Source organism: Hyla sarda, unplaced genomic scaffold (assembly GCF_029499605.1).
Source record: "Hyla sarda isolate aHylSar1 unplaced genomic scaffold, aHylSar1.hap1 scaffold_1270, whole genome shotgun sequence".
Lineage (NCBI taxonomy): Eukaryota > Metazoa > Chordata > Amphibia > Anura > Hylidae > Hyla > Hyla sarda.
The window spans coordinates 69,297-95,994 of NW_026607892.1; the positions used below are offsets into that span (position 1 = coordinate 69,297).

The 26,698-nt window shown below is 55.4% G+C and overlaps 18 non-coding genes and 4 pseudogenes across 18 annotated transcripts; all 22 read left to right on the plus strand.

Moving 5' to 3' along the window:
* The first annotated feature begins 1,082 nt into the window (after nt 1-1,082).
* On the plus strand, nt 1,083-1,217 carry LOC130304349 (U1 spliceosomal RNA; annotated as a pseudogene).
* A 740-nt stretch (nt 1,218-1,957) lies between these two features.
* On the plus strand, nt 1,958-2,121 carry LOC130304301 (U1 spliceosomal RNA). Its single transcript, XR_008854080.1, has one exon. It is a non-coding gene; the product is annotated as a U1 spliceosomal RNA (small nuclear RNA).
* A 748-nt stretch (nt 2,122-2,869) lies between these two features.
* On the plus strand, nt 2,870-3,033 carry LOC130304302 (U1 spliceosomal RNA). Its single transcript, XR_008854081.1, has one exon. It is a non-coding gene; the product is annotated as a U1 spliceosomal RNA (small nuclear RNA).
* Nucleotides 3,034-3,785: 752 nt separating this feature from the next.
* Nucleotides 3,786-3,949, plus strand: LOC130304303 (U1 spliceosomal RNA). Its single transcript, XR_008854082.1, has one exon. It is a non-coding gene; the product is annotated as a U1 spliceosomal RNA (small nuclear RNA).
* Nucleotides 3,950-4,695: 746 nt separating this feature from the next.
* Nucleotides 4,696-4,859, plus strand: LOC130304305 (U1 spliceosomal RNA). Its single transcript, XR_008854084.1, has one exon. It is a non-coding gene; the product is annotated as a U1 spliceosomal RNA (small nuclear RNA).
* A 780-nt stretch (nt 4,860-5,639) lies between these two features.
* Nucleotides 5,640-5,799, plus strand: LOC130304352 (U2 spliceosomal RNA; annotated as a pseudogene).
* Nucleotides 5,800-6,511: 712 nt separating this feature from the next.
* LOC130304350 (U1 spliceosomal RNA) lies at nt 6,512-6,646 on the plus strand (annotated as a pseudogene).
* A 6,699-nt stretch (nt 6,647-13,345) lies between these two features.
* LOC130304348 (U1 spliceosomal RNA) lies at nt 13,346-13,480 on the plus strand (annotated as a pseudogene).
* Nucleotides 13,481-14,234: 754 nt separating this feature from the next.
* Nucleotides 14,235-14,398, plus strand: LOC130304306 (U1 spliceosomal RNA). The gene has a single exon (XR_008854085.1). It is a non-coding gene; the product is annotated as a U1 spliceosomal RNA (small nuclear RNA).
* A 748-nt stretch (nt 14,399-15,146) lies between these two features.
* LOC130304307 (U1 spliceosomal RNA) lies at nt 15,147-15,310 on the plus strand. The gene has a single exon (XR_008854086.1). It is a non-coding gene; the product is annotated as a U1 spliceosomal RNA (small nuclear RNA).
* Nucleotides 15,311-16,060: 750 nt separating this feature from the next.
* On the plus strand, nt 16,061-16,224 carry LOC130304308 (U1 spliceosomal RNA). The gene has a single exon (XR_008854087.1). It is a non-coding gene; the product is annotated as a U1 spliceosomal RNA (small nuclear RNA).
* A 750-nt stretch (nt 16,225-16,974) lies between these two features.
* LOC130304310 (U1 spliceosomal RNA) lies at nt 16,975-17,138 on the plus strand. The gene has a single exon (XR_008854088.1). It is a non-coding gene; the product is annotated as a U1 spliceosomal RNA (small nuclear RNA).
* A 746-nt stretch (nt 17,139-17,884) lies between these two features.
* Nucleotides 17,885-18,048, plus strand: LOC130304311 (U1 spliceosomal RNA). Its single transcript, XR_008854089.1, has one exon. It is a non-coding gene; the product is annotated as a U1 spliceosomal RNA (small nuclear RNA).
* A 752-nt stretch (nt 18,049-18,800) lies between these two features.
* Nucleotides 18,801-18,964, plus strand: LOC130304312 (U1 spliceosomal RNA). The gene has a single exon (XR_008854090.1). It is a non-coding gene; the product is annotated as a U1 spliceosomal RNA (small nuclear RNA).
* Nucleotides 18,965-19,712: 748 nt separating this feature from the next.
* On the plus strand, nt 19,713-19,876 carry LOC130304313 (U1 spliceosomal RNA). Its single transcript, XR_008854091.1, has one exon. It is a non-coding gene; the product is annotated as a U1 spliceosomal RNA (small nuclear RNA).
* A 750-nt stretch (nt 19,877-20,626) lies between these two features.
* LOC130304314 (U1 spliceosomal RNA) lies at nt 20,627-20,790 on the plus strand. The gene has a single exon (XR_008854093.1). It is a non-coding gene; the product is annotated as a U1 spliceosomal RNA (small nuclear RNA).
* Nucleotides 20,791-21,538: 748 nt separating this feature from the next.
* On the plus strand, nt 21,539-21,702 carry LOC130304315 (U1 spliceosomal RNA). The gene has a single exon (XR_008854094.1). It is a non-coding gene; the product is annotated as a U1 spliceosomal RNA (small nuclear RNA).
* Nucleotides 21,703-22,454: 752 nt separating this feature from the next.
* Nucleotides 22,455-22,615, plus strand: LOC130304345 (U1 spliceosomal RNA). Its single transcript, XR_008854122.1, has one exon. It is a non-coding gene; the product is annotated as a U1 spliceosomal RNA (small nuclear RNA).
* A 722-nt stretch (nt 22,616-23,337) lies between these two features.
* On the plus strand, nt 23,338-23,501 carry LOC130304317 (U1 spliceosomal RNA). The gene has a single exon (XR_008854096.1). It is a non-coding gene; the product is annotated as a U1 spliceosomal RNA (small nuclear RNA).
* Nucleotides 23,502-24,253: 752 nt separating this feature from the next.
* On the plus strand, nt 24,254-24,417 carry LOC130304318 (U1 spliceosomal RNA). The gene has a single exon (XR_008854097.1). It is a non-coding gene; the product is annotated as a U1 spliceosomal RNA (small nuclear RNA).
* A 752-nt stretch (nt 24,418-25,169) lies between these two features.
* Nucleotides 25,170-25,333, plus strand: LOC130304319 (U1 spliceosomal RNA). The gene has a single exon (XR_008854098.1). It is a non-coding gene; the product is annotated as a U1 spliceosomal RNA (small nuclear RNA).
* Nucleotides 25,334-26,083: 750 nt separating this feature from the next.
* LOC130304321 (U1 spliceosomal RNA) lies at nt 26,084-26,247 on the plus strand. Its single transcript, XR_008854099.1, has one exon. It is a non-coding gene; the product is annotated as a U1 spliceosomal RNA (small nuclear RNA).
* Nucleotides 26,248-26,698: the final 451 nt, after the last annotated feature.

Genomic DNA, 26,698 nt, shown 5'->3' on the forward strand with positions numbered 1-26,698 from the left:
GTCACGGTGCAGCGGACTCTTGTAGAAAAGACTGGCTCAGCGGGCAGGTCCATGTCTCGCTTGCTTCTCATGCCCCTCTGGAGACAGCTGGGCTGGGACAAGTGGGACAGCTCCATCCCTTACAACTGGAACACTCCCTGGTTCTATGGGGATGTTGTCCGGTTTGTGAGGGAGCACCAGCTGGAAGGACTGAAACCAGACCTATGGAAGCCGAAGACAATCCACAAGCTCATCCGAGCTAAGGACTCGACCGAGCTGGTTCCGGGACTCCCCGCAGCCACTGCAGAGACAGTTTGGAACAATGTGGCCTCAAAGCGGCTTACCAATGGACACAAGGACTTGTCGTGGATGGCCGTCATGGGAGGTCTCTCTCTCAGGTCATTCATGCATGCCCGCAACCTGTGCAAGACCCGGTACTGCCCCCGTTGCCCCTACGTGGAGGAAACATCTTTCCACGTGTTTTGGCAGTGCCCCTTTGCACAGGGTCTGTTGGACGCCCTAGAACAGGAACTCAGAGACTCAGTGCCCAGGAGCTGCCTATCGTACCATTCGGTGCTTTACGGCCTGTTCCCTGGGACCCACGACGTGGAGGCCATCCAGGAGGCCTGGCGCCTTATGAACTGTTTTAAGGACGCAGTGTGGCTTGCCAGGAACCGCCTCGTGATCAACAGGGAAAACATGTCCGTCCGGGACTGCCGCAGGTTCATCAAGAACCTGCTTAGAGACTATTCCATCTTGGACAGCTCGGCCGTTGATGAGGAAGAAGAGGAGTGAAGACCCCTCTCCTTCTCCCATGTCCCCCTGAAGATACAGCCCAACAGTTTGGCCCTGTGATCCGCCCCCTCCCTACCCCCACATAGTCGCCCACACCCCTACCCCGATCACAGATTGTATTATTTGGTTTTTGTTTGATCTCTTGTGCCTTTATATTGCAGGATTGAGCTGAATGTTAGAGTAGCATGGTGTGCGATGTATAGCTTAGGGAACCTTTGCTGTGTATTGTACTATCATGCTTTGTGTGACTGTAATTTATTGTACGACTTGTAATGACTGAACGGAAAATAAAGCTCTTTCAATCAAAAAAACTAAGGTGGTTCTCCCAGGGTGAGGCTCATCCATTGCACTCCGGGTGTGCTGACCCCTGCGATTTCCCCAAATGCGGGAAACTCGACTGCATAATTTGTGGTAGTGGGGGACTGCGTTCGCGCTTTCCCCTGATTTCCTCTGGTCAAAAATAGTGCTCGTCTGTTGTGCCCTGGGTGGCTGCAGAAGTGGTGCGCCTGCTCCATCTTCTTCTCCTCCTCCACATTTTATCAGTCGAGTTTTCCTGCTGTGTTTGGGTGATCTTCAGGGCTGAGCACACCGTGGGGTGCGATGGTTGAGCCTCCGTGCGAGAATCGAGTGTGTGCGGGTGCTTTGCTTTCATTCATCCATGGGCCTGCGTCTCCCCCTTGTGGTCAATCTGCAGTGCCATCCATCCCGGCCGGTCCATTTATTTTCTTGAAGTTGTGTTGTGTTGTGTTGTGTTGTGTTGTGTGTGTGTGTGTGTGTGTGTGTGTGTGTGTGTGTGTGTGTATGCCTTTCAGCTTGACTTCCTAACCTCCTTTCCTCCGTATGCAGCCCTGAGCCTTCCTCCTTGTAGGCGTGGCAATGTTGAGACTGTGAGCGAGCGGCTGCACCGCACCGCCCATCCATGCAAATATCCAGTTTTGTGTCTGTCTGTGGCGTCTTTGCAGTGTTGTGATGCACGCCGCAAAGTGAATCCGGACCCTTGGGACGCCTTAGTCGCGGGGGGTGGGTCAGGGTCTCCACCCTTCTCCACTTGTATCTGTATGTTCTGCAACTGTACTGGCCCCCCTCCCCCAAACCAAAACCATGAGGGAAAGGAGCCGAAATCGCACCAATGGAGGTGGTCTGCGTCCGAGGGGCGCCTCTCCGGCTAGGCGCCGAACAACTCATACTTACCTGGCAGGGGAGATACCATGATCACTAAGGTGGTTCTCCCAGGGTGAGGCTCATCCATTGCACTCCGGGTGTGCTGACCCCTGCGATTTCCCCAAATGCGGGAAACTCGACTGCATAATTTGTGGTAGTGGGGGACTGCGTTCGCGCTTTCCCCTGATTTCCTCTGGTCAAAAATAGTGCTCGTCTGTTGTGCCCTGGGTGGCTGCAGAAGTGGTGCGCCTGCTCCATCTTCTTCTCCTCCTCCACATTTTATCAGTCGAGTTTTCCTGCTGTGTTTGGGTGATCTTCAGGGCTGAGCACACCGTGGGGTGCGATGGTTGAGCCTCCGTGCGAGAATCGAGTGTGTGCGGGTGCTTTGCTTTCATTCATCCATGGGCCTGCGTCTCCCCCTTGTGGTCAATCTGCAGTGCCATCCATCCCGGCCGGTCCATTTATTTTCTTGAAGTTGTGTTGTGTTGTGTTGTGTTGTGTTGTGTTGTGTTGTGTGTGTGTGTGTGTGTGTGTGTGTGTGTGTGTGTGTGTATGCCTTTCAGCTTGACTTCCTAACCTCCTTTCCTCCGTATGCAGCCCTGAGCCTTCCTCCTTGTAGGCGTGGCAATGTTGAGACTGTGAGCGAGCGGCTGCACCGCACCGCCCATCCATGCAAATATCCAGTTTTGTGTCTGTCTGTGGCGTCTTTGCAGTGTTGTGATGCACGCCGCAAAGTGAATCCGGACCCTTGGGACGCCTTAGTCGCGGGGGGTGGGTCAGGGTCTCCACCCTTCTCCACTTGTATCTGTATGTTCTGCAACTGTACTGGCCCCCCTCCCCCAAACCAAAACCATGAGGGAAAGGAGCCGAAATCGCACCAATGGAGGTGGTCTGCGTCCGAGGGGCGCCTCTCCGGCTAGGCGCCGAACAACTCATACTTACCTGGCAGGGGAGATACCATGATCACTAAGGTGGTTCTCCCAGGGTGAGGCTCATCCATTGCACTCCGGGTGTGCTGACCCCTGCGATTTCCCCAAATGCGGGAAACTCGACTGCATAATTTGTGGTAGTGGGGGACTGCGTTCGCGCTTTCCCCTGATTTCCTCTGGTCAAAAATAGTGCTCGTCTGTTGTGCCCTGGGTGGCTGCAGAAGTGGTGCGCCTGCTCCATCTTCTTCTCCTCCTCCACATTTTATCAGTCGAGTTTTCCTGCTGTGTTTGGGTGATCTTCAGGGCTGAGCACACCGTGGGGTGCGATGGTTGAGCCTCCGTGCGAGAATCGAGTGTGTGCGGGTGCTTTGCTTTCATTCATCCATGGGCCTGCGTCTCCCCCTTGTGGTCAATCTGCAGTGCCATCCATCCCGGCCGGTCCATTTATTTTCTTGAAGTTGTGTTGTGTTGTGTTGTGTTGTGTTGTGTTGTGTTGTGTGTGTGTGTGTGTGTGTGTGTGTGTGTGTGTGTGTGTGTGTATGCCTTTCAGCTTGACTTCCTAACCTCCTTTCCTCCGTATGCAGCCCTGAGCCTTCCTCCTTGTAGGCGTGGCAATGTTGAGACTGTGAGCGAGCGGCTGCACCGCACCGCCCATCCATGCAAATATCCAGTTTTGTGTCTGTCTGTGGCGTCTTTGCAGTGTTGTGATGCACGCCGCAAAGTGAATCCGGACCCTTGGGACGCCTTAGTCGCGGGGGGTGGGTCAGGGTCTCCACCCTTCTCCACTTGTATCTGTATGTTCTGCAACTGTACTGGCCCCCCTCCCCCAAACCAAAACCATGAGGGAAAGGAGCCGAAATCGCACCAATGGAGGTGGTCTGCGTCCGAGGGGCGCCTCTCCGGCTAGGCGCCGAACAACTCATACTTACCTGGCAGGGGAGATACCATGATCACTAAGGTGGTTCTCCCAGGGTGAGGCTCATCCATTGCACTCCGGGTGTGCTGACCCCTGCGATTTCCCCAAATGCGGGAAACTCGACTGCATAATTTGTGGTAGTGGGGGACTGCGTTCGCGCTTTCCCCTGATTTCCTCTGGTCAAAAATAGTGCTCGTCTGTTGTGCCCTGGGTGGCTGCAGAAGTGGTGCGCCTGCTCCATCTTCTTCTCCTCCTCCACATTTTATCAGTCGAGTTTTCCTGCTGTGTTTGGGTGATCTTCAGGGCTGAGCACACCGTGGGGTGCGATGGTTGAGCCTCCGTGCGAGAATCGAGTGTGTGCGGGTGCTTTGCTTTCATTCATCCATGGGCCTGCGTCTCCCCCTTGTGGTCAATCTGCAGTGCCATCCATCCCGGCCGGTCCATTTATTTTCTTGAAGTTGTGTTGTGTTGTGTTGTGTTGTGTTGTGTTGTGTTGTGTGTGTGTGTGTGTGTGTGTGTGTGTGTGTGTGTGTATGCCTTTCAGCTTGACTTCCTAACCTCCTTTCCTCCGTATGCAGCCCTGAGCCTTCCTCCTTGTAGGCGTGGCAATGTTGAGACTGTGAGCGAGCGGCTGCACCGCACCGCCCATCCATGCAAATATCCAGTTTTGTGTCTGTCTGTGGCGTCTTTGCAGTGTTGTGATGCACGCCGCAAAGTGAATCCGGACCCTTGGGACGCCTTAGTCGCGGGGGGTGGGTCAGGGTCTCCACCCTTCTCCACTTGTATCTGTATGTTCTGCAACTGTACTGGCCCCCCTCCCCCAAACCAAAACCATGAGGGAAAGGAGCCGAAATCGCACCAATGGAGGTGGTCTGCGTCCGAGGGGCGCCTCTCCGGCTAGGCGCCGAACAACTCATACTTACCTGGCAGGGGAGATACCATGATCACTAAGGTGGTTCTCCCAGGGTGAGGCTCATCCATTGCACTCCGGGTGTGCTGACCCCTGCGATTTCCCCAAATGCGGGAAACTCGACTGCATAATTTGTGGTAGTGGGGGACTGCGTTCGCGCTTTCCCCTGATTTCCTCTGGTCAAAAATAGTGCTCGTCTGTTGTGCCCTGGGTGGCTGCAGAAGTGGTGCGCCTGCTCCATCTTCTTCTCCTCCTCCACATTTTATCAGTCGAGTTTTCCTGCTGTGTTTGGGTGATCTTCAGGGCTGAGCACACCGTGGGGTGCGATGGTTGAGCCTCCGTGCGAGAATCGAGTGTGTGCGGGTGCTTTGCTTTCATTCATCCATGGGCCTGCGTCTCCCCCTTGTGGTCAATCTGCAGTGCCATCCATCCCGGCCGGTCCATTTATTTTCTTGAAGTTGTGTTGTGTTGTGTTGTGTTGTGTTGTGTTGTGTTGTGTGTGTGTGTGTGTGTGTGTGTGTGTGTGTGTGTGTGTGTGTATGCCTTTCAGCTTGACTTCCTAACCTCCTTTCCTCCGTATGCAGCCCTGAGCCTTCCTCCTTGTAGGCGTGGCAATGTTGAGACTGTGAGCGAGCGGCTGCACCGCACCGCCCATCCATGCAAATATCCAGTTTTGTGTCTGTCTGTGGCGTCTTTGCAGTGTTGTGATGCACGCCGCAAAGTGAATCCGGACCCTTGGGACGCCTTAGTCGCGGGGGGTGGGTCAGGGTCTCCACCCTTCTCCACTTGTATCTGTATGTTCTGCAACTGTACTGGCCCCCCTCCCCCAAACCAAAACCATGAGGGAAAGGAGCCGAAATCGCACCAATGGAGGTGGTCTGCGTCCGAGGGGCGCCTCTCCGGCTAGGCGCCGAACAACTCATACTTACCTGGCAGGGGAGATACCATGATCGCTTCTCGGCCTTTTGGCTAAGATCAAGTGTAGTATCTGTTCTTATCAGTTTTCATGCTGGTGGGGATGGGTGCTGCATGGAGGATGCAGGTGTACCAGGGCTTTCCGGGGCTGGTTCTGAGGAATCAGCTCGACGGCTGCCCCGATGTGACCTGTTCCCTCCGGGTCTCGCCATGAGGCTGAGAGGGTCTAGAGCCGAGGTACTTTTGTGCCTCGGGGAGTGGTGACCCCGAGGTGCCGAAACTCACTGGGAGAATAGACTCACTGGGTTGAAGCACGGGCACCATAATCTCTTCACCTTGTGGCACTCACCTCTTGATTCCCGGCCTTCTGGCTAGGATCAGAGAAATTTTTATAGATCCGGCCGGATGTCCGGGCAGTATATCTGCACACATTCACTTATTTATTTCTTTTTTGTCTCACTGTGTCACTTTTTGCGTGTTGTGTGTTCACAGGATTTGTCAGGATGCGGTAGCCCTTCTGGGTGTCCCTCCTGGCGGTCTAGGGGAGGTGTGTGTGGCCATTAGGTTCCGCACCTCCCTGCAAAAACCCCGGGTACTCCTGCTTTGGCAGGGTACCTACCGTAATCGGCTCTGCGGGCAGATACCTTGGCTAGCGCCAAGGGGGATGCCGGGAGCATTTGTGGTCCCCTAGTAGCTTCGGCGAAAAGGGACATCGAACCTGGAACCTCGCAGGTACCTTTTGGTCCGGAGGCGAAGGGTAAGGTTTGTTGGGGGGCCTCTCTCCTATCGGAGAAGGGCTTGCGATAGACCGCATCCTTTGTGCACGTTTTTTTAGTGTAACACGTTTGCACTTTTTCTTGCACTTTGGGTGAATCGAAAGCACGTTCCTCGGCTTTAGATAAAAAAAAACTAAGGTGGTTCTCCCAGGGTGAGGCTCATCCATTGCACTCCGGGTGTGCTGACCCCTGCGATTTCCCCAAATGCGGGAAACTCGACTGCATAATTTGTGGTAGTGGGGGACTGCGTTCGCGCTTTCCCCTGATTTCCTCTGGTCAAAAATAGTGCTCGTCTGTTGTGCCCTGGGTGGCTGCAGAAGTGGTGCGCCTGCTCCATCTTCTTCTCCTCCTCCACATTTTATCAGTCGAGTTTTCCTGCTGTGTTTGGGTGATCTTCAGGGCTGAGCACACCGTGGGGTGCGATGGTTGAGCCTCCGTGCGAGAATCGAGTGTGTGCGGGTGCTTTGCTTTCATTCATCCATGGGCCTGCGTCTCCCCCTTGTGGTCAATCTGCAGTGCCATCCATCCCGGCCGGTCCATTTATTTTCTTGAAGTTGTGTTGTGTTGTGTTGTGTTGTGTTGTGTTGTGTTGTGTGTGTGTGTGTGTGTGTGTGTGTGTGTGTATGCCTTTCAGCTTGACTTCCTAACCTCCTTTCCTCCGTATGCAGCCCTGAGCCTTCCTCCTTGTAGGCGTGGCAATGTTGAGACTGTGAGCGAGCGGCTGCACCGCACCGCCCATCCATGCAAATATCCAGTTTTGTGTCTGTCTGTGGCGTCTTTGCAGTGTTGTGATGCACGCCGCAAAGTGAATCCGGACCCTTGGGACGCCTTAGTCGCGGGGGGTGGGTCAGGGTCTCCACCCTTCTCCACTTGTATCTGTATGTTCTGCAACTGTACTGGCCCCCCTCCCCCAAACCAAAACCATGAGGGAAAGGAGCCGAAATCGCACCAATGGAGGTGGTCTGCGTCCGAGGGGCGCCTCTCCGGCTAGGCGCCGAACAACTCATACTTACCTGGCAGGGGAGATACCATGATCGCTACGGTCTGAAGAACTCCAAGCATTGTGGTAGAGATTTTGCGTAGTACGATTGCAGTACTTTTCGTTCTTATTAGAACCGCATTTCTCTAGAGCATACCACCTGAAGATCGTCTCCTGCCTGCCTCGGAACATCTGAAGAAAGGAGAAGATCTTGAAGACTGCAGCTCCGGAAGAAGCCGACGAAGAACCTGGAAGAAGGGAATCGGCGGTGAATTCCGGAACAGCGGCGAAGAGGAAGGCGGCGCAGAATCTTTTCGAAGAAACTCGCTGCCTCTGGAGAAGGATTTGCATAGCTCCTCCCACCGGGACCGGATCTGCATAGCTCCTCCCACCCGGGAAAGAAGACTTTGCGAAGCCTCTCTCCACAAGCAAGCAAGGAAGCGGAAAAGAGCCTGCTGGAAGAAGCCATGGCCTCAACCAGCAAGTCCACCCAGGAGGCTGCAGGGCAAGGCCTGGAGGTCCAGCCCCAACCACAGCAAGCTTCAACCTCCACCACGGCAAGGCAGAAGGGCGGCAGAATTCCTAACCTGGAAGCTCCAACCCTGGAGCCCTGGATGAGGCAGACTGTTGCCTTGAAGCTCAAGCCCGTGGACGGAAGGGTGCCGGACATGTCCCACGACGTGTTCTGCAAGAAGATGCTGGCGGATCAAGGCTTCCCCACGGCTGACACCCTGGGAATAGCAACCTTCTTTTCGGGAATCTTCTACATCACCTTTGCCACCATTGGGACCTGTAGAAGATACTGGGAGGTGGTGAAAGCGGCGAGTCCCGAATCCCCTTTCTCTCGCTTTGTGGGCAACTGCCTTATTCAAAGAGAGGAGAGGCGGGTGACGGTCTCAATGCGGAACCCACACACCCCAGGCACGGACATCTCGACCTTCCTGAAGCGCTTCTGCACCGTGGTGAGGGAGCCCACCCGCATCCTGAACTCACTCGGATACTGGACCTGCAAGTGGTCTGTGGTCGTCAGACTCAACAAGAACCCTGCTTCTCCAGACGGACTACAGCACCTGCCAACGACATTTTCCTTGGGCAACTCCACAGGACTTATCTTCTACCCGGACATGCCGCAGACCTGCAGGAGATGTGGCAAGATGGGCCACGAGGGCAAGGACTGTACGGAGGATGCCTGCAGGTATTGCCGTGTGACAGGTCACACGACCAAGGACTGCCCCAAGAGCAAGACCTGCAACCTCTGCGGACTGGCAGCCCACAGCTACAAGGACTGCCCCCAGAGGGAGAGAACATGGGCATCTGTGGCAGCGAGAGCACCGAAGCCAGCCCCAGCTCCGGAGCCAACACCACGGATGGCCAAGCCGACCAAGGAGGGTAAGAAGGCGAAAGCCACCACCCCTGCCCCGTCCCGCCCCTCCCCTGCACCTCCCGCCCCATCCCCTGCCCCTCCCGCCCCATCTCCTGCCCCATCCCGCCCCACCCCTGCCCCATCCCGTCCCACCCCTGCCCCATCCCGTCCCACCCCTGCCCCTCCTGCCCCATCCCGTCCCACCCCTGCCCCTCCTGCCCCATCCCGTCCCACCCCCACCCCTCCTGCCCCATCCCGCCCCACCCCTGCCCCCCGTACCCCACCCCGGCCCACCCCTGCCCCCCGTACCCCACCCCGGCCCACCCCTGCCCCGTCCTCCCCTGCCCGGCCCACCCCTGCCCCGTCCTCCCCTGCCCGGCCCACCCCTGCCCCGTCCTCCCCTGCCCGGGCACTCTCTCCTGCCCCCCGCCCCACCCAGCCTCCTTTCTCTCCTGGCCCAGCAGCACCTAACCCCCCTCCAGCTGCTGGTGCCCGCCCTTCGGAGGACTTTCCTGTGCTTCCTCCCCCAGGTACCATACAGAGGAAGAGGAAAGGAAGGGACAACGTATCAGAAGAGTCCCACAAAAGAAAGATAATCGAGACCTGCGAAACCCCTCAAGCTTCAGATGAGGAGGAGGAGATGGAGCAGGTCTGCGAGAGCCCTGAGGCTTCAGAAGGAGAGGAAGTGATGGAGCAGGCCCAAGTGGAGCAGGTCCAAGCAGAGCCAGTCCAAGCTCAATCTATGGAGGAGCTGCTGCAGGACCCAGAGGTTAAGAAAATCCTGGACACTCCGTCCAACACGGTCTACGACGAGTTCTTGGAAGGGCGCTACGAGAAGCCACACGAGCCGACAGGCGCCAGAGAAGAGGACCCGTCCGACCAGACTGGTAACTAGTATCAGAACTAACCTCTCTTTTTTATTCCCATGGCTGATCTCAACATCTTCTGCATTAATGTGAGGAGTATTAGAGCTTGGTTTAGATTCCAGACTGTTCTTACGTTCTTAGATTCCCAGAGGTGTGATGTTTACATGTTGCAGGAATGTGCTTTGTCTGCTTCTAGGTCTTACAACCATCTGGCCAGGCAGTGGCCTCACGGCCCTTCCTACTGGTCTGGTGGGGGCGACAATAGGTCTGCGGGGGTGGCCATCCTGATCAGGGGAGGTAACTTTGCACTTGATTCCGTCCGGGAGCTCGTCTGTGGCAGACTTCTTGTCGCAGACGGTTCCTGGGCGGGTGAGCCCGTGCGGCTCATCAACGTGTACGCCTCCCCTGAGAGGGATGTCCGACTGGAGGTTCTCCAGGCCCTGCGGGCTGAACTCGCCACCACTAGGGCAGTAGTGTTGGGTGGTGACTTCAACTGCCCCATTGAGGTGGACGGGCGCAGTTCTGGCACATCCGCCAACCTGGACGTGACGTCTAAACTGCTGATTGAGATGGTGACGGAGGCATCCTTGCAGGACGTTGTCGGGTCCATCGGGAACGGCTCCGTAAACTATACGTGGAGCCGCCCCGATGGCTCGCTCCGTTCTCGGATAGACTTCATCTTCACTTCGAGAGCAGTCAGAAAGGTGTCGTACTCTATGGTCCCCTGCTTCTTCTCTGACCACAGGGCCATTCGATTCCGGGGGACTCTGGGCCATGGATTCCCACCTGGCCCAGGCTCCTGGAAGTTGAATTGTGCCCTGTTGGAGCAGAGGGAGGTCATGGAGGAACTTAGGGATGCGTACCTTGTATGGCGAAATGACAAATGTCTGTTCAAGTGCATCAGCGACTGGTGGGAATATGTTAAAGTCGAATTCCGTTGTTTCTTTCAGGCAAAAGGCAGACAACAGGCGTGTGCGAAGAAGTGGGACTTGAGGAAACTGCAGCGCGAGCTGCGGTCCCTGCAGGACCTGCTCCAGTGTGGCTGGGACGTCAGGGAGGAGCTGGAGGAGACCAAAAAGAGCTTGAAAAGGCACTTTGAGGAGGAATCCAAGCGAATCGTCTTTCGTTCCAAGGTGGAGAACCTGGAGAAGGGTGAGAAATGTAACTCTTTCTTTTTCAGGAAGCTCCATGCCGGCCACACGCCCCTGACTGAGCTACGAGATGAGACCGGACACATGAGGAGCGGCAAGGAGGAAGTGATGGGGGTCGTCCACGACTTCTACAGCAACCTCTACGCCCCCAAGTCATCCGACCCCGAAGCCGCCGAGAGGTTCCTGTCAGGTGTCACTAACGTTGTTGATCCCGCAGGTGCGGCGGCTATGGACGATCCCTTGACGGTGGGGGAGCTGCTCTCTGCCGCTAAATCCTTTAAGCCCGGCAGGACCCCGGGCAGTGACGGTCTCCCGGCCGAGCTCTACGTAGCGCTGGGTGACCTGACCTGTCCGGACCTGTTGGAGGTGTACGAGGAGATGGTGGTGGGGGGCAGAATGCCTCCGTCGTTGAGGGAAGGGATGATCACGATCTTGTATAAGCGGAAGGGGGAGAGATGTGACCTGAAAAACTGGCGTCCCATCTCTCTCCTGAACGTGGACTACAAGATCCTCGCCAAGGTGCTGGCCAACAGGCTGAAACCTGTCATGGGGCAGATCGTCCATCCGGACCAGACCTGCAGCATTCCTGGCCGCAGGATTGCCGACAGCCTTGCCCTTGTGAGAGACACGGTCCATTACATCCAGGACCGCGGGGGCCGCGCCGCCCTGGTCAGCTTAGATCAGGAGAAGGCGTTCGACCGTGTCTCCCACGCATTCATGGACAGGGTTTTGCGCAGGCTGGGTCTGGGGAAGATGTTTTGCTCTTTTGTTAACGTTATGTATTTTGACATTTACAGCACGGTGTTGGTGAACGGCTGGAAGACTGACCCCTTTTCCATTCTTTCAGGGGTTAGACAAGGCTGCCCTCTTTCACCTCTCCTTTTTGTTTGTGTTATAGAGCTCTTCGCTGAGACTATCCGGCAGAGTGGAGAGATCAGAGGGATCACCGCACCAGGACCAGATCGCCACGAGGTCAAGTGCTCGCTCTACATGGACGACGTGACCGTCTTCTGCGCTGACCAGCGTTCGGTGACTGCACTCGTCCAGACCTGCGAGGACTTCGGCAGAGCTTCGGGGGCAAAAGTCAACTGCGGGAAGTCGGAGGCCATGCTCTTCGGGGAGTGGCACCTGGCTTCTTCCGCCCCCTTCCCCTTTACTATTAAGCCGGACTTCATTCAAATTCTTGGAGTCTGGTTCGGGAAGGAAGGAGCGGCCCTTAAGTCTTGGCAAGACCGACTAGGAAGGATAAACTCAAAGATCGGACTGTGGAGCTCCAGAAAGCTCACGATGGAAGGCAAGGCACTTGTCCTGCGGAGTGAAGTTTTGCCTGTGCTCCAATATACCGCACAGGCCTGGCCTCCCCATACCACCGTTTGCAAGGCCATCACCCGGACAGTATTTGGCTTCGTCTGGGGCAAAATGGACAGAGTCAAGAGGACCGTGATGTACAAGGAACCCCGCAAGGGTGGGAAGGGAATACCCGACATCCCCGCTCTGCTGAGGGCCTCCTTTGCATGTGTCACGGTGCAGCGGACTCTTGTAGAAAAGACTGGCTCAGCGGGCAGGTCCATGTCTCGCTTGCTTCTCATGCCCCTCTGGAGACAGCTGGGCTGGGACAAGTGGGACAGCTCCATCCCTTACAACTGGAACACTCCCTGGTTCTATGGGGATGTTGTCCGGTTTGTGAGGGAGCACCAGCTGGAAGGACTGAAACCAGACCTATGGAAGCCAAAGACAATCCACAAGCTCATCCGAGCTAAGGACTCGACCGAGCTGGTTCCGGGACTCCCCGCAGCCACTGCAGAGACAGTTTGGAACAATGTGGCCTCAAAGCGGCTTACCAATGGACACAAGGACTTGTCGTGGATGGCCGTCATGGGAGGTCTCTCTCTCAGGTCATTCATGCATGCCCGCAACCTGTGCAAGACCCGGTACTGCCCCCGTTGCCCCTACGTGGAGGAAACATCTTTCCACGTGTTTTGGCAGTGCCCCTTTGCACAGGGTCTGTTGGACGCCCTAGAACAGGAACTCAGAGACTCAGTGCCCAGGAGCTGCCTATCGTACCATTCGGTGCTTTACGGCCTGTTCCCTGGGACCCACGACGTGGAGGCCATCCAGGAGGCCTGGCGCCTTATGAACTGTTTTAAGGACGCAGTGTGGCTCTCCAGGAACCGCCTCGTGATCAACAGGGAAAACATGTCCGTCCGGGACTGCCGCAGGTTCATCAAGAACCTGCTTAGAGACTATTCCATCTTGGACAGCTCGGCCGTTGATGAGGAAGAAGAGGAGTGAAGACCCCTCTCCTTCTCCCATGTCTCCCTGAAGATACAGCCCAACAGTTTGGCCCTGTGATCCGCCCCCTCCCTACCCCCACATAGTCGCCCACACCCCTACCCCGATCACAGATTGTATTATTTGGTTTTTGTTTGATCTCTTGTGCTTTTCTATTGCAGGATTGAGCTGAATGTTAGAGTAGCATGGTGTGCGATGTATAGCTTAGGGAACCTTTGCTGTGTATTGTACTATCATGCTTTGTGTGACTGTAATTTATTGTACGACTTGTAATGACTGAACGGAAAATAAAGCTCTTTCAATCAAAAAAAAAAAACTAAGGTGGTTCTCCCAGGGTGAGGCTCATCCATTGCACTCCGGGTGTGCTGACCCCTGCGATTTCCCCAAATGCGGGAAACTCGACTGCATAATTTGTGGTAGTGGGGGACTGCGTTCGCGCTTTCCCCTGATTTCCTCTGGTCAAAAATAGTGCTCGTCTGTTGTGCCCTGGGTGGCTGCAGAAGTGGTGCGCCTGCTCCATCTTCTTCTCCTCCTCCACATTTTATCAGTCGAGTTTTCCTGCTGTGTTTGGGTGATCTTCAGGGCTGAGCACACCGTGGGGTGCGATGGTTGAGCCTCCGTGCGAGAATCGAGTGTGTGCGGGTGCTTTGCTTTCATTCATCCATGGGCCTGCGTCTCCCCCTTGTGGTCAATCTGCAGTGCCATCCATCCCGGCCGGTCCATTTATTTTCTTGAAGTTGTGTTGTGTTGTGTTGTGTTGTGTTGTGTTGTGTTGTGTGTGTGTGTGTGTGTGTGTGTGTGTGTGTGTGTGTGTGTGTGTATGCCTTTCAGCTTGACTTCCTAACCTCCTTTCCTCCGTATGCAGCCCTGAGCCTTCCTCCTTGTAGGCGTGGCAATGTTGAGACTGTGAGCGAGCGGCTGCACCGCACCGCCCATCCATGCAAATATCCAGTTTTGTGTCTGTCTGTGGCGTCTTTGCAGTGTTGTGATGCACGCCGCAAAGTGAATCCGGACCCTTGGGACGCCTTAGTCGCGGGGGGTGGGTCAGGGTCTCCACCCTTCTCCACTTGTATCTGTATGTTCTGCAACTGTACTGGCCCCCCTCCCCCAAACCAAAACCATGAGGGAAAGGAGCCGAAATCGCACCAATGGAGGTGGTCTGCGTCCGAGGGGCGCCTCTCCGGCTAGGCGCCGAACAACTCATACTTACCTGGCAGGGGAGATACCATGATCACTAAGGTGGTTCTCCCAGGGTGAGGCTCATCCATTGCACTCCGGGTGTGCTGACCCCTGCGATTTCCCCAAATGCGGGAAACTCGACTGCATAATTTGTGGTAGTGGGGGACTGCGTTCGCGCTTTCCCCTGATTTCCTCTGGTCAAAAATAGTGCTCGTCTGTTGTGCCCTGGGTGGCTGCAGAAGTGGTGCGCCTGCTCCATCTTCTTCTCCTCCTCCACATTTTATCAGTCGAGTTTTCCTGCTGTGTTTGGGTGATCTTCAGGGCTGAGCACACCGTGGGGTGCGATGGTTGAGCCTCCGTGCGAGAATCGAGTGTGTGCGGGTGCTTTGCTTTCATTCATCCATGGGCCTGCGTCTCCCCCTTGTGGTCAATCTGCAGTGCCATCCATCCCGGCCGGTCCATTTATTTTCTTGAAGTTGTGTTGTGTTGTGTTGTGTTGTGTTGTGTTGTGTTGTGTGTGTGTGTGTGTGTGTGTGTGTGTGTGTGTGTGTGTATGCCTTTCAGCTTGACTTCCTAACCTCCTTTCCTCCGTATGCAGCCCTGAGCCTTCCTCCTTGTAGGCGTGGCAATGTTGAGACTGTGAGCGAGCGGCTGCACCGCACCGCCCATCCATGCAAATATCCAGTTTTGTGTCTGTCTGTGGCGTCTTTGCAGTGTTGTGATGCACGCCGCAAAGTGAATCCGGACCCTTGGGACGCCTTAGTCGCGGGGGGTGGGTCAGGGTCTCCACCCTTCTCCACTTGTATCTGTATGTTCTGCAACTGTACTGGCCCCCCTCCCCCAAACCAAAACCATGAGGGAAAGGAGCCGAAATCGCACCAATGGAGGTGGTCTGCGTCCGAGGGGCGCCTCTCCGGCTAGGCGCCGAACAACTCATACTTACCTGGCAGGGGAGATACCATGATCACTAAGGTGGTTCTCCCAGGGTGAGGCTCATCCATTGCACTCCGGGTGTGCTGACCCCTGCGATTTCCCCAAATGCGGGAAACTCGACTGCATAATTTGTGGTAGTGGGGGACTGCGTTCGCGCTTTCCCCTGATTTCCTCTGGTCAAAAATAGTGCTCGTCTGTTGTGCCCTGGGTGGCTGCAGAAGTGGTGCGCCTGCTCCATCTTCTTCTCCTCCTCCACATTTTATCAGTCGAGTTTTCCTGCTGTGTTTGGGTGATCTTCAGGGCTGAGCACACCGTGGGGTGCGATGGTTGAGCCTCCGTGCGAGAATCGAGTGTGTGCGGGTGCTTTGCTTTCATTCATCCATGGGCCTGCGTCTCCCCCTTGTGGTCAATCTGCAGTGCCATCCATCCCGGCCGGTCCATTTATTTTCTTGAAGTTGTGTTGTGTTGTGTTGTGTTGTGTTGTGTTGTGTTGTGTGTGTGTGTGTGTGTGTGTGTGTGTGTGTGTGTGTGTGTATGCCTTTCAGCTTGACTTCCTAACCTCCTTTCCTCCGTATGCAGCCCTGAGCCTTCCTCCTTGTAGGCGTGGCAATGTTGAGACTGTGAGCGAGCGGCTGCACCGCACCGCCCATCCATGCAAATATCCAGTTTTGTGTCTGTCTGTGGCGTCTTTGCAGTGTTGTGATGCACGCCGCAAAGTGAATCCGGACCCTTGGGACGCCTTAGTCGCGGGGGGTGGGTCAGGGTCTCCACCCTTCTCCACTTGTATCTGTATGTTCTGCAACTGTACTGGCCCCCCTCCCCCAAACCAAAACCATGAGGGAAAGGAGCCGAAATCGCACCAATGGAGGTGGTCTGCGTCCGAGGGGCGCCTCTCCGGCTAGGCGCCGAACAACTCATACTTACCTGGCAGGGGAGATACCATGATCACTAAGGTGGTTCTCCCAGGGTGAGGCTCATCCATTGCACTCCGGGTGTGCTGACCCCTGCGATTTCCCCAAATGCGGGAAACTCGACTGCATAATTTGTGGTAGTGGGGGACTGCGTTCGCGCTTTCCCCTGATTTCCTCTGGTCAAAAATAGTGCTCGTCTGTTGTGCCCTGGGTGGCTGCAGAAGTGGTGCGCCTGCTCCATCTTCTTCTCCTCCTCCACATTTTATCAGTCGAGTTTTCCTGCTGTGTTTGGGTGATCTTCAGGGCTGAGCACACCGTGGGGTGCGATGGTTGAGCCTCCGTGCGAGAATCGAGTGTGTGCGGGTGCTTTGCTTTCATTCATCCATGGGCCTGCGTCTCCCCCTTGTGGTCAATCTGCAGTGCCATCCATCCCGGCCGGTCCATTTATTTTCTTGAAGTTGTGTTGTGTTGTGTTGTGTTGTGTTGTGTTGTGTTGTGTGTGTGTGTGTGTGTGTGTGTGTGTGTGTGTGTGTGTGTATGCCTTTCAGCTTGACTTCCTAACCTCCTTTCCTCCGTATGCAGCCCTGAGCCTTCCTCCTTGTAGGCGTGGCAATGTTGAGACTGTGAGCGAGCGGCTGCACCGCACCGCCCATCCATGCAAATATCCAGTTTTGTGTCTGTCTGTGGCGTCTTTGCAGTGTTGTGATGCACGCCGCAAAGTGAATCCGGACCCTTGGGACGCCTTAGTCGCGGGGGGTGGGTCAGGGTCTCCACCCTTCTCCACTTGTATCTGTATGTTCTGCAACTGTACTGGCCCCCCTCCCCCAAACCAAAACCATGAGGGAAAGGAGCCGAAATCGCACCAATGGAGGTGGTCTGCGTCCGAGGGGCGCCTCTCCGGCTAGGCGCCGAACAACTCATACTTACCTGGCAGGGGAGATACCATGATCACTAAGGTGGTTCTCCCAGGGTGAGGCTCATCCATTGCACTCCGGGTGTGCTGACCCCTGCGATTTCCCCAAATGCGGGAAACTCGACTGCATAATTTGTGGTAGTGGGGGACTGCGTTCGCGCTTTCCCCTGATTTCCTCTGGTCAAAAATAGTGCTCGTCTGTTGTGCCCTGGGTGGCTGCAGAAGTGGTGCGCCTGCTCCATCTTCTTCTCCTCCTCCACATTTTATCAGTCGAGTTTTCCTGCTGTGTTTGGGTGATCTTCAGGGCTGAGCACACCGTGGGGTGCGATGGTTGAGCCTCCGTGCGAGAATCGAGTGTGTGCGGGTGCTTTGCTTTCATTCATCCATGGGCCTGCGTCTCCCCCTTGTGGTCAATCTGCAGTGCCATCCATCCCGGCCGGTCCATTTATTTTCTTGAAGTTGTGTTGTGTTGTGTTGTGTTGTGTTGTGTTGTGTTGTGTGTGTGTGTGTGTGTGTGTGTGTGTGTGTGTGTGTATGCCTTTCAGCTTGACTTCCTAACCTCCTTTCCTCCGTATGCAGCCCTGAGCCTTCCTCCTTGTAGGCGTGGCAATGTTGAGACTGTGAGCGAGCGGCTGCACCGCACCGCCCATCCATGCAAATATCCAGTTTTGTGTCTGTCTGTGGCGTCTTTGCAGTGTTGTGATGCACGCCGCAAAGTGAATCCGGACCCTTGGGACGCCTTAGTCGCGGGGGGTGGGTCAGGGTCTCCACCCTTCTCCACTTGTATCTGTATGTTCTGCAACTGTACTGGCCCCCCTCCCCCAAACCAAAACCATGAGGGAAAGGAGCCGAAATCGCACCAATGGAGGTGGTCTGCGTCCGAGGGGCGCCTCTCCGGCTAGGCGCCGAACAACTCATACTTACCTGGCAGGGGAGATACCATGATCACTAAGGTGGTTCTCCCAGGGTGAGGCTCATCCATTGCACTCCGGGTGTGCTGACCCCTGCGATTTCCCCAAATGCGGGAAACTCGACTGCATAATTTGTGGTAGTGGGGGACTGCGTTCGCGCTTTCCCCTGATTTCCTCTGGTCAAAAATAGTGCTCGTCTGTTGTGCCCTGGGTGGCTGCAGAAGTGGTGCGCCTGCTCCATCTTCTTCTCCTCCTCCACATTTTATCAGTCGAGTTTTCCTGCTGTGTTTGGGTGATCTTCAGGGCTGAGCACACCGTGGGGTGCGATGGTTGAGCCTCCGTGCGAGAATCGAGTGTGTGCGGGTGCTTTGCTTTCATTCATCCATGGGCCTGCGTCTCCCCCTTGTGGTCAATCTGCAGTGCCATCCATCCCGGCCGGTCCATTTATTTTCTTGAAGTTGTGTTGTGTTGTGTTGTGTTGTGTTGTGTTGTGTTGTGTGTGTGTGTGTGTGTGTGTGTGTGTGTGTGTGTGTGTGTGTATGCCTTTCAGCTTGACTTCCTAACCTCCTTTCCTCCGTATGCAGCCCTGAGCCTTCCTCCTTGTAGGCGTGGCAATGTTGAGACTGTGAGCGAGCGGCTGCACCGCACCGCCCATCCATGCAAATATCCAGTTTTGTGTCTGTCTGTGGCGTCTTTGCAGTGTTGTGATGCACGCCGCAAAGTGAATCCGGACCCTTGGGACGCCTTAGTCGCGGGGGGTGGGTCAGGGTCTCCACCCTTCTCCACTTGTATCTGTATGTTCTGCAACTGTACTGGCCCCCCTCCCCCAAACCAAAACCATGAGGGAAAGGAGCCGAAATCGCACCAATGGAGGTGGTCTGCGTCCGAGGGGCGCCTCTCCGGCTAGGCGCCGAACAACTCATACTTACCTGGCAGGGGAGATACCATGATCACTAAGGTGGTTCTCCCAGGGTGAGGCTCATCCATTGCACTCCGGGTGTGCTGACCCCTGCGATTTCCCCAAATGCGGGAAACTCGACTGCATAATTTGTGGTAGTGGGGGACTGCGTTCGCGCTTTCCCCTGATTTCCTCTGGTCAAAAATAGTGCTCGTCTGTTGTGCCCTGGGTGGCTGCAGAAGTGGTGCGCCTGCTCCATCTTCTTCTCCTCCTCCACATTTTATCAGTCGAGTTTTCCTGCTGTGTTTGGGTGATCTTCAGGGCTGAGCACACCGTGGGGTGCGATGGTTGAGCCTCCGTGCGAGAATCGAGTGTGTGCGGGTGCTTTGCTTTCATTCATCCATGGGCCTGCGTCTCCCCCTTGTGGTCAATCTGCAGTGCCATCCATCCCGGCCGGTCCATTTATTTTCTTGAAGTTGTGTTGTGTTGTGTTGTGTTGTGTTGTGTTGTGTTGTGTGTGTGTGTGTGTGTGTGTGTGTGTGTGTGTGTGTGTATGCCTTTCAGCTTGACTTCCTAACCTCCTTTCCTCCGTATGCAGCCCTGAGCCTTCCTCCTTGTAGGCGTGGCAATGTTGAGACTGTGAGCGAGCGGCTGCACCGCACCGCCCATCCATGCAAATATCCAGTTTTGTGTCTGTCTGTGGCGTCTTTGCAGTGTTGTGATGCACGCCGCAAAGTGAATCCGGACCCTTGGGACGCCTTAGTCGCGGGGGGTGGGTCAGGGTCTCCACCCTTCTCCACTTGTATCTGTATGTTCTGCAACTGTACTGGCCCCCCTCCCCCAAACCAAAACCATGAGGGAAAGGAGCCGAAATCGCACCAATGGAGGTGGTCTGCGTCCGAGGGGCGCCTCTCCGGCTAGGCGCCGAACAACTCATACTTACCTGGCAGGGGAGATACCATGATCACTAAGGTGGTTCTCCCAGGGTGAGGCTCATCCATTGCACTCCGGGTGTGCTGACCCCTGCGATTTCCCCAAATGCGGGAAACTCGACTGCATAATTTGTGGTAGTGGGGGACTGCGTTCGCGCTTTCCCCTGATTTCCTCTGGTCAAAAATAGTGCTCGTCTGTTGTGCCCTGGGTGGCTGCAGAAGTGGTGCGCCTGCTCCATCTTCTTCTCCTCCTCCACATTTTATCAGTCGAGTTTTCCTGCTGTGTTTGGGTGATCTTCAGGGCTGAGCACACCGTGGGGTGCGATGGTTGAGCCTCCGTGCGAGAATCGAGTGTGTGCGGGTGCTTTGCTTTCATTCATCCATGGGCCTGCGTCTCCCCCTTGTGGTCAATCTGCAGTGCCATCCATCCCGGCCGGTCCATTTATTTTCTTGAAGTTGTGTTGTGTTGTGTTGTGTTGTGTTGTGTTGTGTTGTGTGTGTGTGTGTGTGTGTGTGTGTGTGTGTGTGTGTGTGTATGCCTTTCAGCTTGACTTCCTAACCTCCTTTCCTCCGTATGCAGCCCTGAGCCTTCCTCCTTGTAGGCGTGGCAATGTTGAGACTGTGAGCGAGCGGCTGCACCGCACCGCCCATCCATGCAAATATCCAGTTTTGTGTCTGTCTGTGGCGTCTTTGCAGTGTTGTGATGCACGCCGCAAAGTGAATCCGGACCCTTGGGACGCCTTAGTCGCGGGGGGTGGGTCAGGGTCTCCACCCTTCTCCACTTGTATCTGTATGTTCTGCAACTGTACTGGCCCCCCTCCCCCAAACCAAAACCATGAGGGAAAGGAGCCGAAATCGCACCAATGGAGGTGGTCTGCGTCCGAGGGGCGCCTCTCCGGCTAGGCGCCGAACAACTCATACTTACCTGGCAGGGGAGATACCATGATCACTAAGGTGGTTCTCCCAGGGTGAGGCTCATCCATTGCACTCCGGGTGTGCTGACCCCTGCGATTTCCCCAAATGCGGGAAACTCGACTGCATAATTTGTGGTAGTGGGGGACTGCGTTCGCGCTTTCCCCTGATTTCCTCTGGTCAAAAATAGTGCTCGTCTGTTGTGCCCTGGGTGGCTGCAGAAGTGGTGCGCCTGCTCCATCTTCTTCTCCTCCTCCACATTTTATCAGTCGAGTTTTCCTGCTGTGTTTGGGTGATCTTCAGGGCTGAGCACACCGTGGGGTGCGATGGTTGAGCCTCCGTGCGAGAATCGAGTGTGTGCGGGTGCTTTGCTTTCATTCATCCATGGGCCTGCGTCTCCCCCTTGTGGTCAATCTGCAGTGCCATCCATCCCGGCCGGTCCATTTATTTTCTTGAAGTTGTGTTGTGTTGTGTTGTGTTGTGTTGTGTTGTGTTGTGTGTGTGTGTGTGTGTGTGTGTGTGTGTGTGTGTGTGTATGCCTTTCAGCTTGACTTCCTAACCTCCTTTCCTCCGTATGCAGCCCTGAGCCTTCCTCCTTGTAGGCGTGGCAATGTTGAGACTGTGAGCGAGCGGCTGCACCGCACCGCCCATCCATGCAAATATCCAGTTTTGTGTCTGTCTGTGGCGTCTTTGCAGTGTTGTGATGCACGCCGCAAAGTGAATCCGGACCCTTGGGACGCCTTAGTCGCGGGGGGTGGGTCAGGGTCTCCACCCTTCTCCACTTGTATCTGTATGTTCTGCAACTGTACTGGCCCCCCTCCCCCAAACCAAAACCATGAGGGAAAGGAGCCGAAATCGCACCAATGGAGGTGGTCTGCGTCCGAGGGGCGCCTCTCCGGCTAGGCGCCGAACAACTCATACTTACCTGGCAGGGGAGATACCATGATCACTAAGGTGGTTCTCCCAGGGTGAGGCTCATCCATTGCACTCCGGGTGTGCTGACCCCTGCGATTTCCCCAAATGCGGGAAACTCGACTGCATAATTTGTGGTAGTGGGGGACTGCGTTCGCGCTTTCCCCTGATTTCCTCTGGTCAAAAATAGTGCTCGTCTGTTGTGCCCTGGGTGGCTGCAGAAGTGGTGCGCCTGCTCCATCTTCTTCTCCTCCTCCACATTTTATCAGTCGAGTTTTCCTGCTGTGTTTGGGTGATCTTCAGGGCTGAGCACACCGTGGGGTGCGATGGTTGAGCCTCCGTGCGAGAATCGAGTGTGTGCGGGTGCTTTGCTTTCATTCATCCATGGGCCTGCGTCTCCCCCTTGTGGTCAATCTGCAGTGCCATCCATCCCGGCCGGTCCATTTATTTTCTTGAAGTTGTGTTGTGTTGTGTTGTGTTGTGTTGTGTTGTGTTGTGTGTGTGTGTGTGTGTGTGTGTGTGTGTGTGTGTGTGTGTGTATGCCTTTCAGCTTGACTTCCTAACCTCCTTTCCTCCGTATGCAGCCCTGAGCCTTCCTCCTTGTAGGCGTGGCAATGTTGAGACTGTGAGCGAGCGGCTGCACCGCACCGCCCATCCATGCAAATATCCAGTTTTGTGTCTGTCTGTGGCGTCTTTGCAGTGTTGTGATGCACGCCGCAAAGTGAATCCGGACCCTTGGGACGCCTTAGTCGCGGGGGGTGGGTCAGGGTCTCCACCCTTCTCCACTTGTATCTGTATGTTCTGCAACTGTACTGGCCCCCCTCCCCCAAACCAAAACCATGAGGGAAAGGAGCCGAAATCGCACCAATGGAGGTGGTCTGCGTCCGAGGGGCGCCTCTCCGGCTAGGCGCCGAACAACTCATACTTACCTGGCAGGGGAGATACCATGATCACTAAGGTGGTTCTCCCAGGGTGAGGCTCATCCATTGCACTCCGGGTGTGCTGACCCCTGCGATTTCCCCAAATGCGGGAAACTCGACTGCATAATTTGTGGTAGTGGGGGACTGCGTTCGCGTCCCCTGATTTCCTCTGGTCAAAAATAGTGCTCGTCTGTTGTGCCCTGGGTGGCTGCAGAAGTGGTGCGCCTGCTCCATCTTCTTCTCCTCCTCCACATTTTATCAGTCGAGTTTTCCTGCTGTGTTTGGGTGATCTTCAGGGCTGAGCACACCGTGGGGTGCGATGGTTGAGCCTCCGTGCGAGAATCGAGTGTGTGCGGGTGCTTTGCTTTCATTCATCCATGGGCCTGCGTCTCCCCCTTGTGGTCAATCTGCAGTGCCATCCATCCCGGCCGGTCCATTTATTTTCTTGAAGTTGTGTTGTGTTGTGTTGTGTTGTGTTGTGTTGTGTTGTGTGTGTGTGTGTATGCCTTTCAGCTTGACTTCCTAACCTCCTTTCCTCCGTATGCAGCCCTGAGCCTTCCTCCTTGTAGGCGTGGCAATGTTGAGACTGTGAGCGAGCGGCTGCACCGCACCGCCCATCCATGCAAATATCCAGTTTTGTGTCTGTCTGTGGCGTCTTTGCAGTGTTGTGATGCACGCCGCAAAGTGAATCCGGACCCTTGGGACGCCTTAGTCGCGGGGGGTGGGTCAGGGTCTCCACCCTTCTCCACTTGTATCTGTATGTTCTGCAACTGTACTGGCCCCCCTCCCCCAAACCAAAACCATGAGGGAAAGGAGCCGAAATCGCACCAATGGAGGTGGTCTGCGTCCGAGGGGCGCCTCTCCGGCTAGGCGCCGAACAACTCATACTTACCTGGCAGGGGAGATACCATGATCACTAAGGTGGTTCTCCCAGGGTGAGGCTCATCCATTGCACTCCGGGTGTGCTGACCCCTGCGATTTCCCCAAATGCGGGAAACTCGACTGCATAATTTGTGGTAGTGGGGGACTGCGTTCGCGCTTTCCCCTGATTTCCTCTGGTCAAAAATAGTGCTCGTCTGTTGTGCCCTGGGTGGCTGCAGAAGTGGTGCGCCTGCTCCATCTTCTTCTCCTCCTCCACATTTTATCAGTCGAGTTTTCCTGCTGTGTTTGGGTGATCTTCAGGGCTGAGCACACCGTGGGGTGCGATGGTTGAGCCTCCGTGCGAGAATCGAGTGTGTGCGGGTGCTTTGCTTTCATTCATCCATGGGCCTGCGTCTCCCCCTTGTGGTCAATCTGCAGTGCCATCCATCCCGGCCGGTCCATTTATTTTCTTGAAGTTGTGTTGTGTTGTGTTGTGTTGTGTTGTGTTGTGTTGTGTGTGTGTGTGTGTGTGTGTGTGTGTGTGTGTGTGTGTGTGTATGCCTTTCAGCTTGACTTCCTAACCTCCTTTCCTCCGTATGCAGCCCTGAGCCTTCCTCCTTGTAGGCGTGGCAATGTTGAGACTGTGAGCGAGCGGCTGCACCGCACCGCCCATCCATGCAAATATCCAGTTTTGTGTCTGTCTGTGGCGTCTTTGCAGTGTTGTGATGCACGCCGCAAAGTGAATCCGGACCCTTGGGACGCCTTAGTCGCGGGGGGTGGGTCAGGGTCTCCACCCTTCTCCACTTGTATCTGTATGTTCTGCAACTGTACTGGCCCCCCTCCCCCAAACCAAAACCATGAGGGAAAGGAGCCGAAATCGCACCAATGGAGGTGGTCTGCGTCCGAGGGGCGCCTCTCCGGCTAGGCGCCGAACAACTCATACTTACCTGGCAGGGGAGATACCATGATCACTAAGGTGGTTCTCCCAGGGTGAGGCTCATCCATTGCACTCCGGGTGTGCTGACCCCTGCGATTTCCCCAAATGCGGGAAACTCGACTGCATAATTTGTGGTAGTGGGGGACTGCGTTCGCGCTTTCCCCTGATTTCCTCTGGTCAAAAATAGTGCTCGTCTGTTGTGCCCTGGGTGGCTGCAGAAGTGGTGCGCCTGCTCCATCTTCTTCTCCTCCTCCACATTTTATCAGTCGAGTTTTCCTGCTGTGTTTGGGTGATCTTCAGGGCTGAGCACACCGTGGGGTGCGATGGTTGAGCCTCCGTGCGAGAATCGAGTGTGTGCGGGTGCTTTGCTTTCATTCATCCATGGGCCTGCGTCTCCCCCTTGTGGTCAATCTGCAGTGCCATCCATCCCGGCCGGTCCATTTATTTTCTTGAAGTTGTGTTGTGTTGTGTTGTGTTGTGTTGTGTTGTGTTGTGTGTGTGTGTGTGTGTGTGTGTGTGTGTGTGTGTGTGTGTGTATGCCTTTCAGCTTGACTTCCTAACCTCCTTTCCTCCGTATGCAGCCCTGAGCCTTCCTCCTTGTAGGCGTGGCAATGTTGAGACTGTGAGCGAGCGGCTGCACCGCACCGCCCATCCATGCAAATATCCAGTTTTGTGTCTGTCTGTGGCGTCTTTGCAGTGTTGTGATGCACGCCGCAAAGTGAATCCGGACCCTTGGGACGCCTTAGTCGCGGGGGGTGGGTCAGGGTCTCCACCCTTCTCCACTTGTATCTGTATGTTCTGCAACTGTACTGGCCCCCCTCCCCCAAACCAAAACCATGAGGGAAAGGAGCCGAAATCGCACCAATGGAGGTGGTCTGCGTCCGAGGGGCGCCTCTCCGGCTAGGCGCCGAACAACTCATACTTACCTGGCAGGGGAGATACCATGATCACTAAGGTGGTTCTCCCAGGGTGAGGCTCATCCATTGCACTCCGGGTGTGCTGACCCCTGCGATTTCCCCAAATGCGGGAAACTCGACTGCATAATTTGTGGTAGTGGGGGACTGCGTTCGCGCTTTCCCCTGATTTCCTCTGGTCAAAAATAGTGCTCGTCTGTTGTGCCCTGGGTGGCTGCAGAAGTGGTGCGCCTGCTCCATCTTCTTCTCCTCCTCCACATTTTATCAGTCGAGTTTTCCTGCTGTGTTTGGGTGATCTTCAGGGCTGAGCACACCGTGGGGTGCGATGGTTGAGCCTCCGTGCGAGAATCGAGTGTGTGCGGGTGCTTTGCTTTCATTCATCCATGGGCCTGCGTCTCCCCCTTGTGGTCAATCTGCAGTGCCATCCATCCCGGCCGGTCCATTTATTTTCTTGAAGTTGTGTTGTGTTGTGTTGTGTTGTGTTGTGTTGTGTTGTGTGTGTGTGTGTGTGTGTGTGTGTGTGTGTGTGTGTGTGTATGCCTTTCAGCTTGACTTCCTAACCTCCTTTCCTCCGTATGCAGCCCTGAGCCTTCCTCCTTGTAGGCGTGGCAATGTTGAGACTGTGAGCGAGCGGCTGCACCGCACCGCCCATCCATGCAAATATCCAGTTTTGTGTCTGTCTGTGGCGTCTTTGCAGTGTTGTGATGCACGCCGCAAAGTGAATCCGGACCCTTGGGACGCCTTAGTCGCGGGGGGTGGGTCAGGGTCTCCACCCTTCTCCACTTGTATCTGTATGTTCTGCAACTGTACTGGCCCCCCTCCCCCAAACCAAAACCATGAGGGAAAGGAGCCGAAATCGCACCAATGGAGGTGGTCTGCGTCCGAGGGGCGCCTCTCCGGCTAGGCGCCGAACAACTCATACTTACCTGGCAGGGGAGATACCATGATCACTAAGGTGGTTCTCCCAGGGTGAGGCTCATCCATTGCACTCCGGGTGTGCTGACCCCTGCGATTTCCCCAAATGCGGGAAACTCGACTGCATAATTTGTGGTAGTGGGGGACTGCGTTCGCGCTTTCCCCTGATTTCCTCTGGTCAAAAATAGTGCTCGTCTGTTGTGCCCTGGGTGGCTGCAGAAGTGGTGCGCCTGCTCCATCTTCTTCTCCTCCTCCACATTTTATCAGTCGAGTTTTCCTGCTGTGTTTGGGTGATCTTCAGGGCTGAGCACACCGTGGGGTGCGATGGTTGAGCCTCCGTGCGAGAATCGAGTGTGTGCGGGTGCTTTGCTTTCATTCATCCATGGGCCTGCGTCTCCCCCTTGTGGTCAATCTGCAGTGCCATCCATCCCGGCCGGTCCATTTATTTTCTTGAAGTTGTGTTGTGTTGTGTTGTGTTGTGTTGTGTTGTGTTGTGTGTGTGTGTGTGTGTGTGTGTGTGTGTGTGTGTGTGTGTGTGTATGCCTTTCAGCTTGACTTCCTAACCTCCTTTCCTCCGTATGCAGCCCTGAGCCTTCCTCCTTGTAGGCGTGGCAATGT